At 45.4% G+C, this 12,735-nt stretch overlaps 1 protein-coding gene across 1 annotated transcript in view; it reads left to right on the top strand.

Moving 5' to 3' along the window:
- Positions 1–12,735, top strand: part of SNX33 (sorting nexin 33) — an 89,726-nt gene that overhangs the window by 43,828 nt on the left and 33,163 nt on the right. The gene's annotated exons all lie outside the window — the stretch shown is intronic.

Genomic DNA, 12,735 nt, shown 5'->3' with positions numbered 1-12,735 from the left:
CTGAAACTGTTCTTAACCTGAAGCACCACTTAAGCTAATGGGGCTTCCTGCTGCCGCTGGGCCGCTGCTGCACAATTTCTGTTCTCATCCTGAAGCAAAGTTCTTAAACCGAGGTACTGTTTCTGGGTTAGCGGAGTCTGCAACCTGAAGCGTATGTAACCTGAAGTGTATGTAACCTGAGGTACCACAGTAAAGGGAAATGCAGGACACATTTAGATGATTTAATCACTTGTAAATCCAGATCAAGGGAGTTGTAGTCCCACCCGCTTTCTCACCCTTGAGATGCAGCCATCATCTCCACAGACCAAAAGGTTTGAAGCTTTGTGTATTCTAATGGTTTCCTTTTTGAGGAGGTGGGGGAATGTTGCCTCTAATGCATCTTACAGAGTGCTGCTCTGCATCCAGCCTTGCTTGTGGGTTTCCTATTGGGGCATCTGGTTGTCCACTGTGAGCCAGATGAGCCCTTGAGCAGATCCTGAAGATCTCTTTTTAGGTTTTTAAGTCCATATATCAAGTCTCACCCCTTGACCCCATCAAGCCCTATTTATCTCTTCTAGACAAGGGATCTGTAAACGGTGTTTCCGTGTGCTCTGGCACTCATCACGGCCCTCCCCGTGCTAGTAGTGGTTTAGTCATTCTGGCCACATGACCTGGAAAGCTGTCTGTGGACAAACGATGGCTCCCTCGGCTTGAAAGCAAGATGAACTCCGTACCCCATAGTCACCTTTGACTGGACTTAACTGTTCAGGGGTCCTTTACATTTACCTTTACCTGTGACAAAAGTGCAAAACATGTTCCTCAGAGACAGGCTAAGACATTGCTGTATTTTAGATGGCTATTGTTATTTTTATTGTGATTGTGATTGATTAAATTTATTAGTCACTTTTTGCCACTGGAACTCAAAATGACTTACAATATTTTAAGAAAGAAAACAAACACATACATTAAGACTAGCCAACAACAGCAACAACCACTAAATTAAAACATCCCCCCCATGCAAAAATGCCATCAATAGTTAAAAGCCAAAAGGCCTGATTAAAATGGAATCCTTTTGCCTGGTGCCTAGAGATATGTAATGATGGTGGCAAGTGAGATTGCTCAGGGAGAGCGTTCCACAAGTGGGAAGCCACCCACTATTCTTGTGTTGCTACCATCCAGACCTCCCAAGGAGGGGACACACAAAGAAGATGCTCAGATAATGATGGCAGCTCCAGGTTGTTACATATGGGGAGAGGCGGTCCTTGAGCTATGGGGGGTCTTGAGCTGCATAAGATTTTATAGGTCAAAACCTGCACTCTGAATTGGGTCCAGAACCTAACTGGTAGCCAGTACAGTGTTGTAACCTGCTCTGGGACCTTAGCGTCCAGAGTCTTGGGTCTTTTAAAATTATTATTTTGTAAATAAGTGGGAATTCAAGTGAGCGTCCATAGAAAGCTGTCTAACCAAGACAGACCATTGGTCCATCAAACTCCTTATTGCCTGCAATGACTGGTCGGGCCTCTCCAGGGTTTCCTACTGGAATCACAGAGACCTTGGAGATCATCCAGTGTAACCCTCTTCTCATTGCAGGATCTGCAATACAGGATGCAACTACAGCATCCCTGACAAGTGGCTGTCCAGCCCCTGCTTAAATAGGTCTAACAATGGAAATCCCAACACCTCTTGAGGCATTTGCTGTGTTTTTTAATAGCTCCCACCATTTGGAAGCTCCTCTGAATACTGAGCTGAAATCCCCACCTCTGAAATTCCCATCAACTGGCTCTTGCCTTCACCTCTGGAGCAACAGGGAACAAGCCTGCTCCATCATCTGCAGGGAAAACCTTCCACATGTTCCCACCGTCTTTACCCACTGATGCTGCAAATCGACTCTCACTGTCTGCATGCAAAGTATTGCATTGAGCTGCAGGACAGGTAGAAAATCCAACAGGGAAGTGGATCCAAATGTATAGTGAGGATGGACAAGCCATGCTCCACCAACAGCTGCCATTGCCCAAATCCAGCACATGCTCTTGCCCTGTAGAACCCAGACTACGTTTGCCCCAATACTTTAGACCTATTTCAACCTCTTTTGCATCTTGTTCTAACTATAGGGAATATGTGCAAGAAATTGTGTGTGCTCCCAGGAGTCCAAGGAGGAAGCCAACAAAACTCTGGGGAAATGGCACCTAGACAAAAACCAGGGGCACCAGGGGACAAAAATCAGTCTGCTTTCTTCCCATGCCTTTATCAGCAGAAATCAGCTGGTGGAATTTTTCACCATGGAGAGATGAAGTTTATTGCAGGGAGGGGAACCTGTGGTCCTGCGGATGCTGCTGGATTCTGTCAGCTCCAGTTCCTGGTGAAGGATTATGGGAGTTGTAGTCCAGCAATATCTGGAGGGCCTCACCTTCCTCCACACTGTTCTATCATTTTGTCGGCTGGCCAATTTCTCCCTAGAAACAGAAGAGCAGAAAAGACCCAAAGGCTGTAAGGCATGTTAGGCTGAGAGATGCCAGACACACTTTGGTTACCCCATGAGCTTCAAGGCTGAGCGAGAACTTGGACCTGGGTCAATCCAGTCCTGGACTGATGCTGCAGCCACTACTCCAAGACATGGGTGAGGAAGTACTACTAGAACCTAAATACCATTTTTAAAAATCATCACAACAACCCAGTGAGGTAGGCTAGGCTGAGCGAGAGAGGGACTGGCCCTCATTGGTCTCTCAGCTTTGGGACCGAATGGCGTTTTGTAATCCCATAATACACAAACTTCTAAGAGGCTGCCTATGGTTCCCTGAGCCAAACTGGCTCCTTCCTTGTGATGATGAAGGGAGGCCCCTGACTCGTAGCAACACCTCAGTCTTGCACTGCCTCCTATTTAAAAATAGTCTTTTTGCATTCTAAATTTAGGACCTGGAGAAAGAGTTTGGTCAATTGGCTGAGCCTCCAAAGAGGCAGCAGTTGGCCAGCAACTAAGTGGGGCAGTGATGGGGCAGAGAGGCAGACAAAAAGGAAAAAGCAAAGACCTCCTATGTGTGTGTCCCCCCCCCCACAGTAGAGCTTTTGCGGCTTGGGGTGGGGTGGAGACAGAACAATTCCTCCTGCACAGATGGTTGCTGCAACCCTGCTCACACGCTGCCCTGCGTGCAACTCCCCGCCTGCCCCCCTGCACTGGATGATCTTGGCATTTCATCACATTCCTTCAGGAGCCGAGATCCACTGGTCCAAAGCCTCTGGGAGTCAAGACAGCAAGTTTTCTCTGGCATTTAGCAGCTGCATTTATTAAACCCTGCGGCTGCTCTTGGAGAAAGTGAGAGAATATCCCTCAGAAATATCCCCCTCCTGAACTCTTGAATGGTACTCATCAGGCCTGGGACAACCTCTGCTCCAGTAAAAATGGGTAAAAGCCCAACATGTCTGGCTTGATAAATTTCTCCTTTAAACAGTCGTGGCTCCATCCCAAAGAATTCCAAGAGCTGTAGTTTGCCGAGGGTGCTGAATCCCACCCCCTGCCCAGAGCTACAATGCTCAGAGTTCCAAGGTAAGAGGGATTGGCTGTTATGTGACACTTCCTTTTATGTGACACTTCAGTGTGTACCCAGAACAGAATCTCTAAGACCGTTGGTTTTCAACCTGTTTGCCATGGCACCCTGAGGTCAGTTGAGGAATGTTCAGGGAAGCCCTGGGGGACTGTCCTCTCCTTACCTTGCAGCCCATTAATTTCCCAAAATAAAACAGGAGCAAAAAAAAGGTGGGGAAACACTTTTGCACGACTGCTTATCTTCTTAAAATCTCTCCCCCCCCCCCAACAAAAATCCTTCCCAGCTTCAGTAACTAACAGTTCCCTAGTTTTACATAAAGGGCTTGATAAATGCAAGAGAAAAAGCAAAGTATCTTGATGGTGCATGGGCCTGGATATGTGTGTGTTCTATAGGGAGGGATTTAAAAATAACCCTGAAAGTGGGGAGTGTCTGCTGTGTTTTTCTCTCCTTCTACCCTCAACATCCTTCCCCCCCTCTTCCTGTCTCCCTCTCCCCCCAGGCAACCCCCTCTACTTTTTGACAGCCACCCAGCTTTTTGAGGACAGGGAGAATCTTGCAGGAAAGGACCATGTCTGCATGTGTGTCCTGTGCTGTGTGTTTCACGCTTTCCTTCCCCGCAATGACAAAATATTTCTGCTTTTAATCGTAATCTTGTTTTGCCCTCTCCTCATTAATTTCAGGAAAGGCAGGCTGGGGCTGCCAGCTGGAGTGCATCAGCTCGGCCCTGCAGAGCAGTGGCATTGCTTGGGTTCCCATAGGAATGTGTGCTCCCACTTGCACATGCACCAAAAACTGCACCGAAAGGGGGGGGTGCAGAACGGGCAAATCCCCGCTTATGCATGTCTTGTAACGGAACCTCAGCGAAAGTGGTTTTCACAGGGGAGCCGCAGAAAGAATGTGGTTGGAGCCATAGACTCATAAAGGTTGAAAACCACTGCCTAAGACAGTTGAATGGTGTCTTGTATGCCTCATTCTGGCAACTCCTGCAGCCAAGCTGATGCCAAATGCCTTTTTTCCTGTGGACCACATCAGTGAGGCTGACAGGAGGATCTTTTTGTCTGGGCAGCCCACAACCCCCAGACACATTGCCCAGGCTCATGTCCCAAGAAGGTCACTTTGGGACTGCAAACACAGCAAAAACAATGCAGGAGGCAGCATGCGAGTTATAAGCTCCATGTGATTGGCCTAAGGTATGAGCACTACAGGTTGCCTCTGTTGGTGGGAGAGATTGTTGTGTCTCACTGGCCTGCCTTAAACTGGGCAGCCCCCAGCCAGTGAAGTGCCAGCCCACCATGGTCTGCCTGCTTCTGTGTGTGTGCCAATTTTGTTCTCAGCCCAAAGAACGCACATGGCAGATATTGTCACAGGGTTAGAACGGGACCTTGGAGGTCCTGAAGGCCATCTCTTAGCAGGTGGTTGTGCAGACTTTGCTGAAAGCGCTCCCGTGACTTGCCATGTCTGAAGCAAGTGCATAATAGAATAATAGAACTGAAGAGTTGGAAGGGGGGAGCCAAAGTGTCATCTAGACCAACCTACTGCAATGCAGGAATCACAACCACCTCCAGCACATTTCCTTCTGAAGAAGGCCTCTTAAATATCTCACTTGGATGAGATATAGTGGCTCAGGGGTTGGACACTGCATGCAGAAGGTGCCAGGGTAGCCCTTGGTAGCCCCAGAGAGCTGCTGCCAGGCAGTGTAGACAATACTGAGCCGCATGGGCCAGTCATTTGACTCAGTAAAGCATCCTCCTACGTATGAGCAGGATAGTGACTCTCAGTCATCAGCTTTCTCTGCACCCAGGTGCCTGGAAGAAACACATTATTCTGCTTTTTCCAGAAAAGAAGCAAAGCACAGCAAGCTTGGCACAGGAAACTGGGGTGGTGCTGGCCCATGATGCCAAGTTGCACAAAGGATGTGCAGAGTGCCTTGGGCAGGGCTGGACCAAGACATTTTGGAAGCTGCAGCGAACCACAAAATGGCACCCCCCCTTCGCCACCAGGGAAGAAGAAGAGAGTGAAGACCTATATCAGAAAGGAGCAACATAATATCTACATCAGGACCTGCTGCCCCTGTGGATCCTGCTGCCGGCCCTGGCTTTTGGGCAAACGAAGGTGGCGGGTGGCTGGGATCTCATGGGCATTGCAGTGCACTCTGCTGCCCTAAACACATAAGACCCCCACCTACCCTAAGTTTCAAAAACACCCCTATAGAAGATTCTTCAGTTTCCTTTCGTGTGCAAATCAGAGAGGATTACTGGTATCTAGAGCCGCTGGATGGTCCCTAAGGAATTGCTGATATCCTGCTGTTGCCTCCAGGATTCATTTATCCTCAAGAGATAGCTCAGTCAGTAGAGCAAGAGACTCTTAATCTCAGGGTCATGGGTTTGAGCCCCACATTGGGAGAAAGATTCCTGCATTTCAGGGGGTTGGACTAGATAACCCTTGTGGTCCTTTCCAACTTTACAGTTCTATGATTCTAAGGGAGTCATGCCTCAGGGGTGGTGGTGAGGCTTAGTGGGGGGAGCCTCAGTGCTCAGAGATTGTTTTATAGAGAAATCTGGGGGCCCAACATTGCTATCATGTGAGGAATTTTAAGATCCTGGATAATTTAGTGTTTTGTCAGTGAAGTGTGTGAGAAGACACCTTTGGGGCTGCAGGGGAATTGGTGATTGGTGGATTTGCTGGATTTAGAAGGCTTTAACAATAGATATGGATGGCACGCATACCTGTGGCTCAACAAAGAAAAGGTGCATAAAGGTTTCTCAAATCACATCATCAGAGGACCAATATACAAGGTCTGGGAAAGGAATAAAAAACTTCTGGAAAGGAAAACACCCTGGTGGCTATCACCGATCGATATCTTAACAACTAAAAAAATAAATATGGAAGGGGAAAGATTGACTTATGAAGATCTATTGATAAGAACAGAGAATGGATGGAAATTGAGAACATATGAAGAACTAAAAGATAGATTAACGAGCTGGTTGCAATTTCACCAAATAAATGCATTATGGAACGAAGATAAAAAGATAGGGATGAATGAAAAAAATCTAAATATCAGACAGAAATACTAGAAGGTAAAACTAAGTTTCTATCTAAAATGTATAACTTTTTGTTAGAATGGGATACCAAAGATGAAGAGATAAAAGAGGTAATGGTAAAATGGGCAATGGACTTCAGATACAATATAGAATACGATAATTGGGTGAAATTATGGAATAAAGGAATGAAATTCACGGCTTGTGTTATGCTTAGAGAAAATTTGGAAAAAATGATGCACAGATGGTACATTACACCAGTGAAATTAGAAAAAATGTATAAAACCGGAAATAAAGCCTGCTGGAGATGTAAGATCAAAGAAGGGAATTTTTACCATATGTGGTGGACTTGTGAAGAAATCAAAAAGTTTTGGGAACTCATATATAATGAATTAAAAAAATATTTAGATATACCTTCTCTAAAAAACCGGAAGCCTTCCTATTGGGAATAATTGGGGATGAAATTAAAAAAGAGGATCAGACATTATTCCAATATGCGACAGTGGCTGCCAGGATATTAATAGCACAAAAATGGAAGAACCCAGACACCCCAACTGTCAAAGATTGGCAAATAAAATTATTTGAATATGTGGAATTAGCAAAAATGACACAAAAGATTAGATACCAAAAAGGTACAAAGTTTATTAGTGATTGGAGTAAATTTATAACATATATTGAAGGAAATTTTAGAAGCTTAAAAACCACAGCAGGTATAACATAAATCTTACAACGTGTAGATTATTAATGATGAAACTGCAAAAAAGGAAGATTTACTAAGAAGCCCGAAATCGGGAGGGAGGGAGGTCAACATGTATATACAGGAGGGATATTAATAAGATGATGTAATCAATGAAGGACTGTAATAGAAATTTATGCCAGTTTACTTTGTTTAACGATGTTTGTTTTACTTTTGGTTTATTAAGAGAAAATTAATAAAAAAGATTTTTTTTAAAAAATATGCCCTTGTTCTGAATACAGTAGAACATTTATTTGCAACCATAATCTGTTCCAGAGGTTCATCCAGAGGTTGAAATGGGTCGCTGGGAGAGCCACTGTTGTGAGCAGGCACGGGCGGCGATTACCTGCTTCTGCGCATGTGCGAACGGCAATTGCCCGCTCCTGCACATGCGCAAATGGTGGCAAATCTGCCACTTACTTCTGGGTTTGCCGCGACTTGGAACGACCGTAAGAAGCGGTGGTGGTAAGTAGAGGTTCGATTGTAGTCCAAAGTTTTTCTCTTCTAACCCAGAAAAAGACCACACATTTGGTAGGTTAAAAATGGTTTACTTACAAAATTTCCAAAGGTCAAATTCATGTGCTTTTCCATACAGCATTCAGAAAACATTGCCCAGGCAATAAAACTTCTGCGTAGACATGGTTAAGGCTACATTTGTTAGTCCCATTGAACTTAATAGTACTTACATCTGAGTAGACATAAATAGTACAGTGGTACCTCTGGTTGTGAGGCATCTGATCAAGATTTGTATTTTAAAATGAGCTTAAAAAAATATATTTGCAAATGTTTGTATCTTTCATGCCAGGCATAAAGCAGCTGGCAGCTGTTCATTATCCTCTTAAACAGGGCCCCTCTGATTTGTATTAGCATTAGCAGGAGACGAGTGCCTCAGGGTTGTAAAAGGAAATTACAGGCTAGGAGCAAAAGGTCACACTGACCATACAAATTACAGAATACAATCAAGCTGCAATTAAGTTGGTAAATAGTAAGAATTATTGTGCCTCCCATTAGAGACTTGAGCCACATTTTCATAAGGTTAAAAGGGCAAATAGAAACAGCAGCTGGACTAGGCAAAGCAGCTTTCTGAAACTGCTTTGAAGCTTTAGAGAACTTAGAATTTAGCTTAGCTTTTACTAAGTTCCCTTTCTTCTAAAAAACTATATATGTTGTGTATGAAATATATTGGCTTAAATGTAATTATGCAAAGGATTTAGAAAGTAAGAAATGTTAGATTCTTATGTTAGATTCTTATTTCATAGAATCATAGAATCATAAAGTTGGAGGAGACCACAAGGGCCATCGAGTCCAAACCCCTGCCGAGCAGGAAACACCATCAGAGCACTCCTGACATATGGTTGTCGAGCCTCTGCTTAAAGACCTCCAAAGAAGGAGATCTTTCATAGATGGTGTGTGAGGAGGTGAACCCAAGATCTCTGTTTAAGATAAAATTAGAACCATTAGCCATCTGTTTTGCAGGGAATAGGGCAAGAGGGGCCAAAGGTTATCTGGTAATTAAGGTGCCTGGTCGAGGTAAATGTAAGATATATGACTACTTGTCTGCCATTTATAGATAGAAGGAAATATAGCTCTTTGTCTCCCATAAAAGGTAATAGGAAATGGGTGTATCTTTTATGATTGGTTCTAGCAAACAGCCAATAGGAATTTCAACCAGGCTGATGGGACAGAGGCAGCCAAAGGAGGAGCAAGGGGGCTGGGCTGAGGCAATATAAGTGCTGGCCATCAGGGCTGAAAGGGCAGAGCTTTGGTAACCATATACCACTGTGTCTCTCATTTATTTGTCTGACAAATAAATTATTATTTTAATTTCTCTATTGCTGCGTTGAATATTTCATTCCAGCTAAGCGTTAACCACAAGCAGGGTGCTACAGTTGCGGATGGGATCCGTCCCAGAGCTCCGGTCAGATCCCAAGGTTTCCGCAACTGGAGGTTCTACACATGCATGAGCGGCGAAACCCGGAAAGATACTTCCAGGTTTGCCACTTTTGCAACCCAAAGGTTACATTACCCAAGGGACCGGGTGGCGCTGTGGGTTAAACCACAGAGCCTAGGACTTGCCGATCAGAAGGTCGGCGGTTTGAATCCCATTGCTCGGTCCCTGCTCCTGCGCACCTAGCAGTTCGAAAGCATGTCAAGTGCAAGTAGATAAATAGGTACCGCTCCAGCGGGAAGGTAAACGGCATTTCCGTGTGCTGCTCTGGTTCGCCAGAAGCGGCTTAGTCATGCTGGCCACATGACCCGGAAGCTGTATGCTGGCTCCCTCGGCCAATAAAGCGAGATGAGCGCCGCAACCCCAGAGTCGGTCACGACTGGACCTAATCATCAGGGGTCCCTTTACCTTTACCTTAATGTAAGCCGAGGTTCTACTGTTGTTGTTGTTGTTTAGTCGTTTAGTCGTGTCCGACTCTTCGTGACCCCATGGACCAGAGCACGCCAGGCACCTCTGTCCTCCACTACCTCCCGCAGTTTGGTCAAACTCATGCTGGTAACCTCGAAAACACTATCCAACCATCTCGTCCTCTGTCGCCCCCTTCTCCTTGTGCCCTCCATCTTTCCCAGCATCAGTGTCTTCTCCAGGGAGTCTTCTCTTCTCATGAGGTGGCCAAAGTACTGGAGCCTCAGCTTCACGATCTGTCCTTCCAGTGAGCACTCAGGGCTGATTTCATTAAGAATGGATGTGTTTGATCTTCTTGCAGTCCATGGGACTCTCAAGAGTCTTCTCCAGCACCATAATTCAAAAGCATCAATTCTTCGGCGATCAGCCTTCTTTATGGTCCAGCTCTCACTTCCATACATCACTACTGGGAAAACCATGGCTTTAACTATACGGACCTTTGTTGGCAAGGTGACGTCTCTACTTCTCAAGATGCTGTCTAGGCCTGTCCTTGCCCTTCTCCCAAGAAGCAGGCATCTTTTAATTTCGTGGCTGCTGTCACCATCTGCAGTGATCATGGAGCCTAAGAAAGTAAAATCTCTCACTGCCTCCATTTCTTCCCCTTCTATTTGCCAGGAGGTGATGGGACCAGTGGCCATGATCTTCGTTTTTTTGATGTTGAGCCTCAGACCATATTTTGCGCTCTCCTCTTTCACCCTCATTAAAAGGTTCTTTAATTCCTCCTCACTTTCTGCCATCAAGGTTGTGTCATCTGCATATCTGAGGTTGTTGATATTTCTTCCGGCAATCTTAATTCCAGTTTGGGATTCATCCAGCCCAGCCTTTCGCATGATGTATTCTGCATATAAATTAAATAAGCAGGGAGATAAAATACAGCCTTGTCGTACTCCTTTCCCAATTTTGAACCAATCAGTTGTTCCATATCCAGTTCTAACTGTAGCTTCTTGTCCCACATAGAGATTTCTCAGGAGACAGATGAGGTGATCAGGCACTCCCATTTCTTTAAGAACTTGCCATAGTTTGCTGTGGTTGACACAGTCAAAGGCTTTTGCATAGTCAATGAAGCAGAAGTAGATGTCTTTCTGGAACTCTCTAGCTTTCTCCATGATCCAGCGCATGTTTGCAATTTGGTCTCTGGTTCCTCTGCCTCTTCTAAATCCAGCTTGCACTTCTGGGAGTTCTCGGTCCACATACTGTTTGAGCCTTCCTTGTAGAATTTTAAGCATAACCTTGCTAGCGTGTGAAATGAGTGCAATTGTGTGGTAGTTGGAGCATTCTTTGGCACTGCCCTTCTTTGGGATTGGGATGTAGACTACTGTATTTCAAAAAAACAAGTATGCAGAACTTTAAGCAAGTCTGGACTCCCCCCCCCCCATTTTTGTTTAGCAATAACAAAATAATGAAAATAATAGTTTTGAAAATCCACAGAGTGCAAGTCTTTCTGAGCTTGAATGTGGCAAGGAGGATTACATCAGAGACAAGGTATGTGACCCAGCTGGAAAGTAGCCGCAGGCTGTTACACACACCCTCGCCAGGGCCTGAGTTTGGTGAGGATATTTTCTTGAAAAACCTTGAAGAAACAGCCCCTTTCTTTGCACACATAGATAGACTGGATGCAAGGGCAGACCTTCATGTCCACAAAGGATCGCTTTGGCGGTGCACAAACAATGGCACTAGGCACATGCCAGCCAGCTGAGGGGGAGGAAGGACAGTCTAGGGGCCCAAACCTTTCTTCTTGTTCCAAAATCTTCCTTGTAAGAAGAGGGAGCCATAGTCAGGAACAGACACGCATGTCAGCTTCAGTTTCTCTCCCTTTCTCATTCTTTCTTTCCACATCAGTTTGCATTTTTCTTCTTCAAGACCTCATGAAAATTCATCAACATTTCAGTGCACACTCCTCCTAATATTTTTGTATGCAGTTTTGCCATATGTACCCTTTTTTATAACCAATGGAAGTTCTGGTGACCTTACTCTTTACCAAAGGTGTCCTGGACTTTGAAGAATCACAAACTCAGGGTGGAAAGGAGAAACGAGCTAAGAGAAAGGCACGTTTGGTAAACCCTCACCGGGATCAACTCCCACCCAGAAACCTGTGTCCCCACTGTGAAAGGACACGTGGATCCAGAATTGGCCTCCACAGTCACTTACTGTTAAGACCATTTTCATGAATGACAATCTTAGTCGGCTCATCAAAGAAAGAAGATCCCCAGCCAGCATAGCTGACTGTCACAGATGATGGAAGTTGGAGTCCAGCAACAAATGGAAGACCACCAATTGCCTGCCTCTGGTGTTGGTGTTGTTGGGCACCCATCTTTCCTGAGACACAGTGGAGCATGACTCCGGGGTTCACAGCCAAACCACTGGAGAACCACAGTGCCTGTTGTGGCTGCAGTAGGATTGTCATATTTCAAACAGTGACAGAATTTTTTTTTTGAGCTTTTTTTTTGGGGGGAGCGCAAAGTTGTTTTTTTGTTTTGCCCAAAGTTATTAAGCTATTTTGGGGAAATCAGCAACAGTGGCGCTGCCAATACAAGCTGCCATACACCCGGATTTTCCCAGACATTTGGCCGATTTCCACCTGGATACAGCTACCGATTACACTATTCCAGATATGTCTGGAAAAATCTGGACATATGCCACCCCTAGGCCTTGGAGACTGGGAACTCATAACTACAGCCTCCCATGTTGTTTTTGCTGCGTTAGCCTGGGCAGTGTGCAGAGAGGTCCTGGGCTGCCCAGATGACAAGATCCCCCTCTTGGCTTCACTGATGTTGCCCAGAGGAAAGCAGAGCAAGACGTTTGGCAGCAGGAGTTGCTGGAAAGAAGCCTCCAAGGCTTTAGGGATTCCACTCTGGATTTGTGGAAGGTTGACTCTCACTATAATCCTCTTTGCCCTCTCTCTCTCTCTCTCTCTCCTGCCCCCCCTCAATTAATTAAATCCCACTTTGCACTCTCCTTCCCCTTCTTCAGTCTCTCCCCACACCTTGTCTCATCGACTCTTCACCCAGCACCCTGTCCCTCTCTTGC

Source organism: Podarcis raffonei, chromosome 14, assembly GCF_027172205.1.
Source record: "Podarcis raffonei isolate rPodRaf1 chromosome 14, rPodRaf1.pri, whole genome shotgun sequence".
NCBI lineage: Eukaryota > Metazoa > Chordata > Lepidosauria > Squamata > Lacertidae > Podarcis > Podarcis raffonei.
Note: the sequence above shows the minus strand (reverse complement) of the source record. Positions and strands in the feature narration are given on the sequence as shown.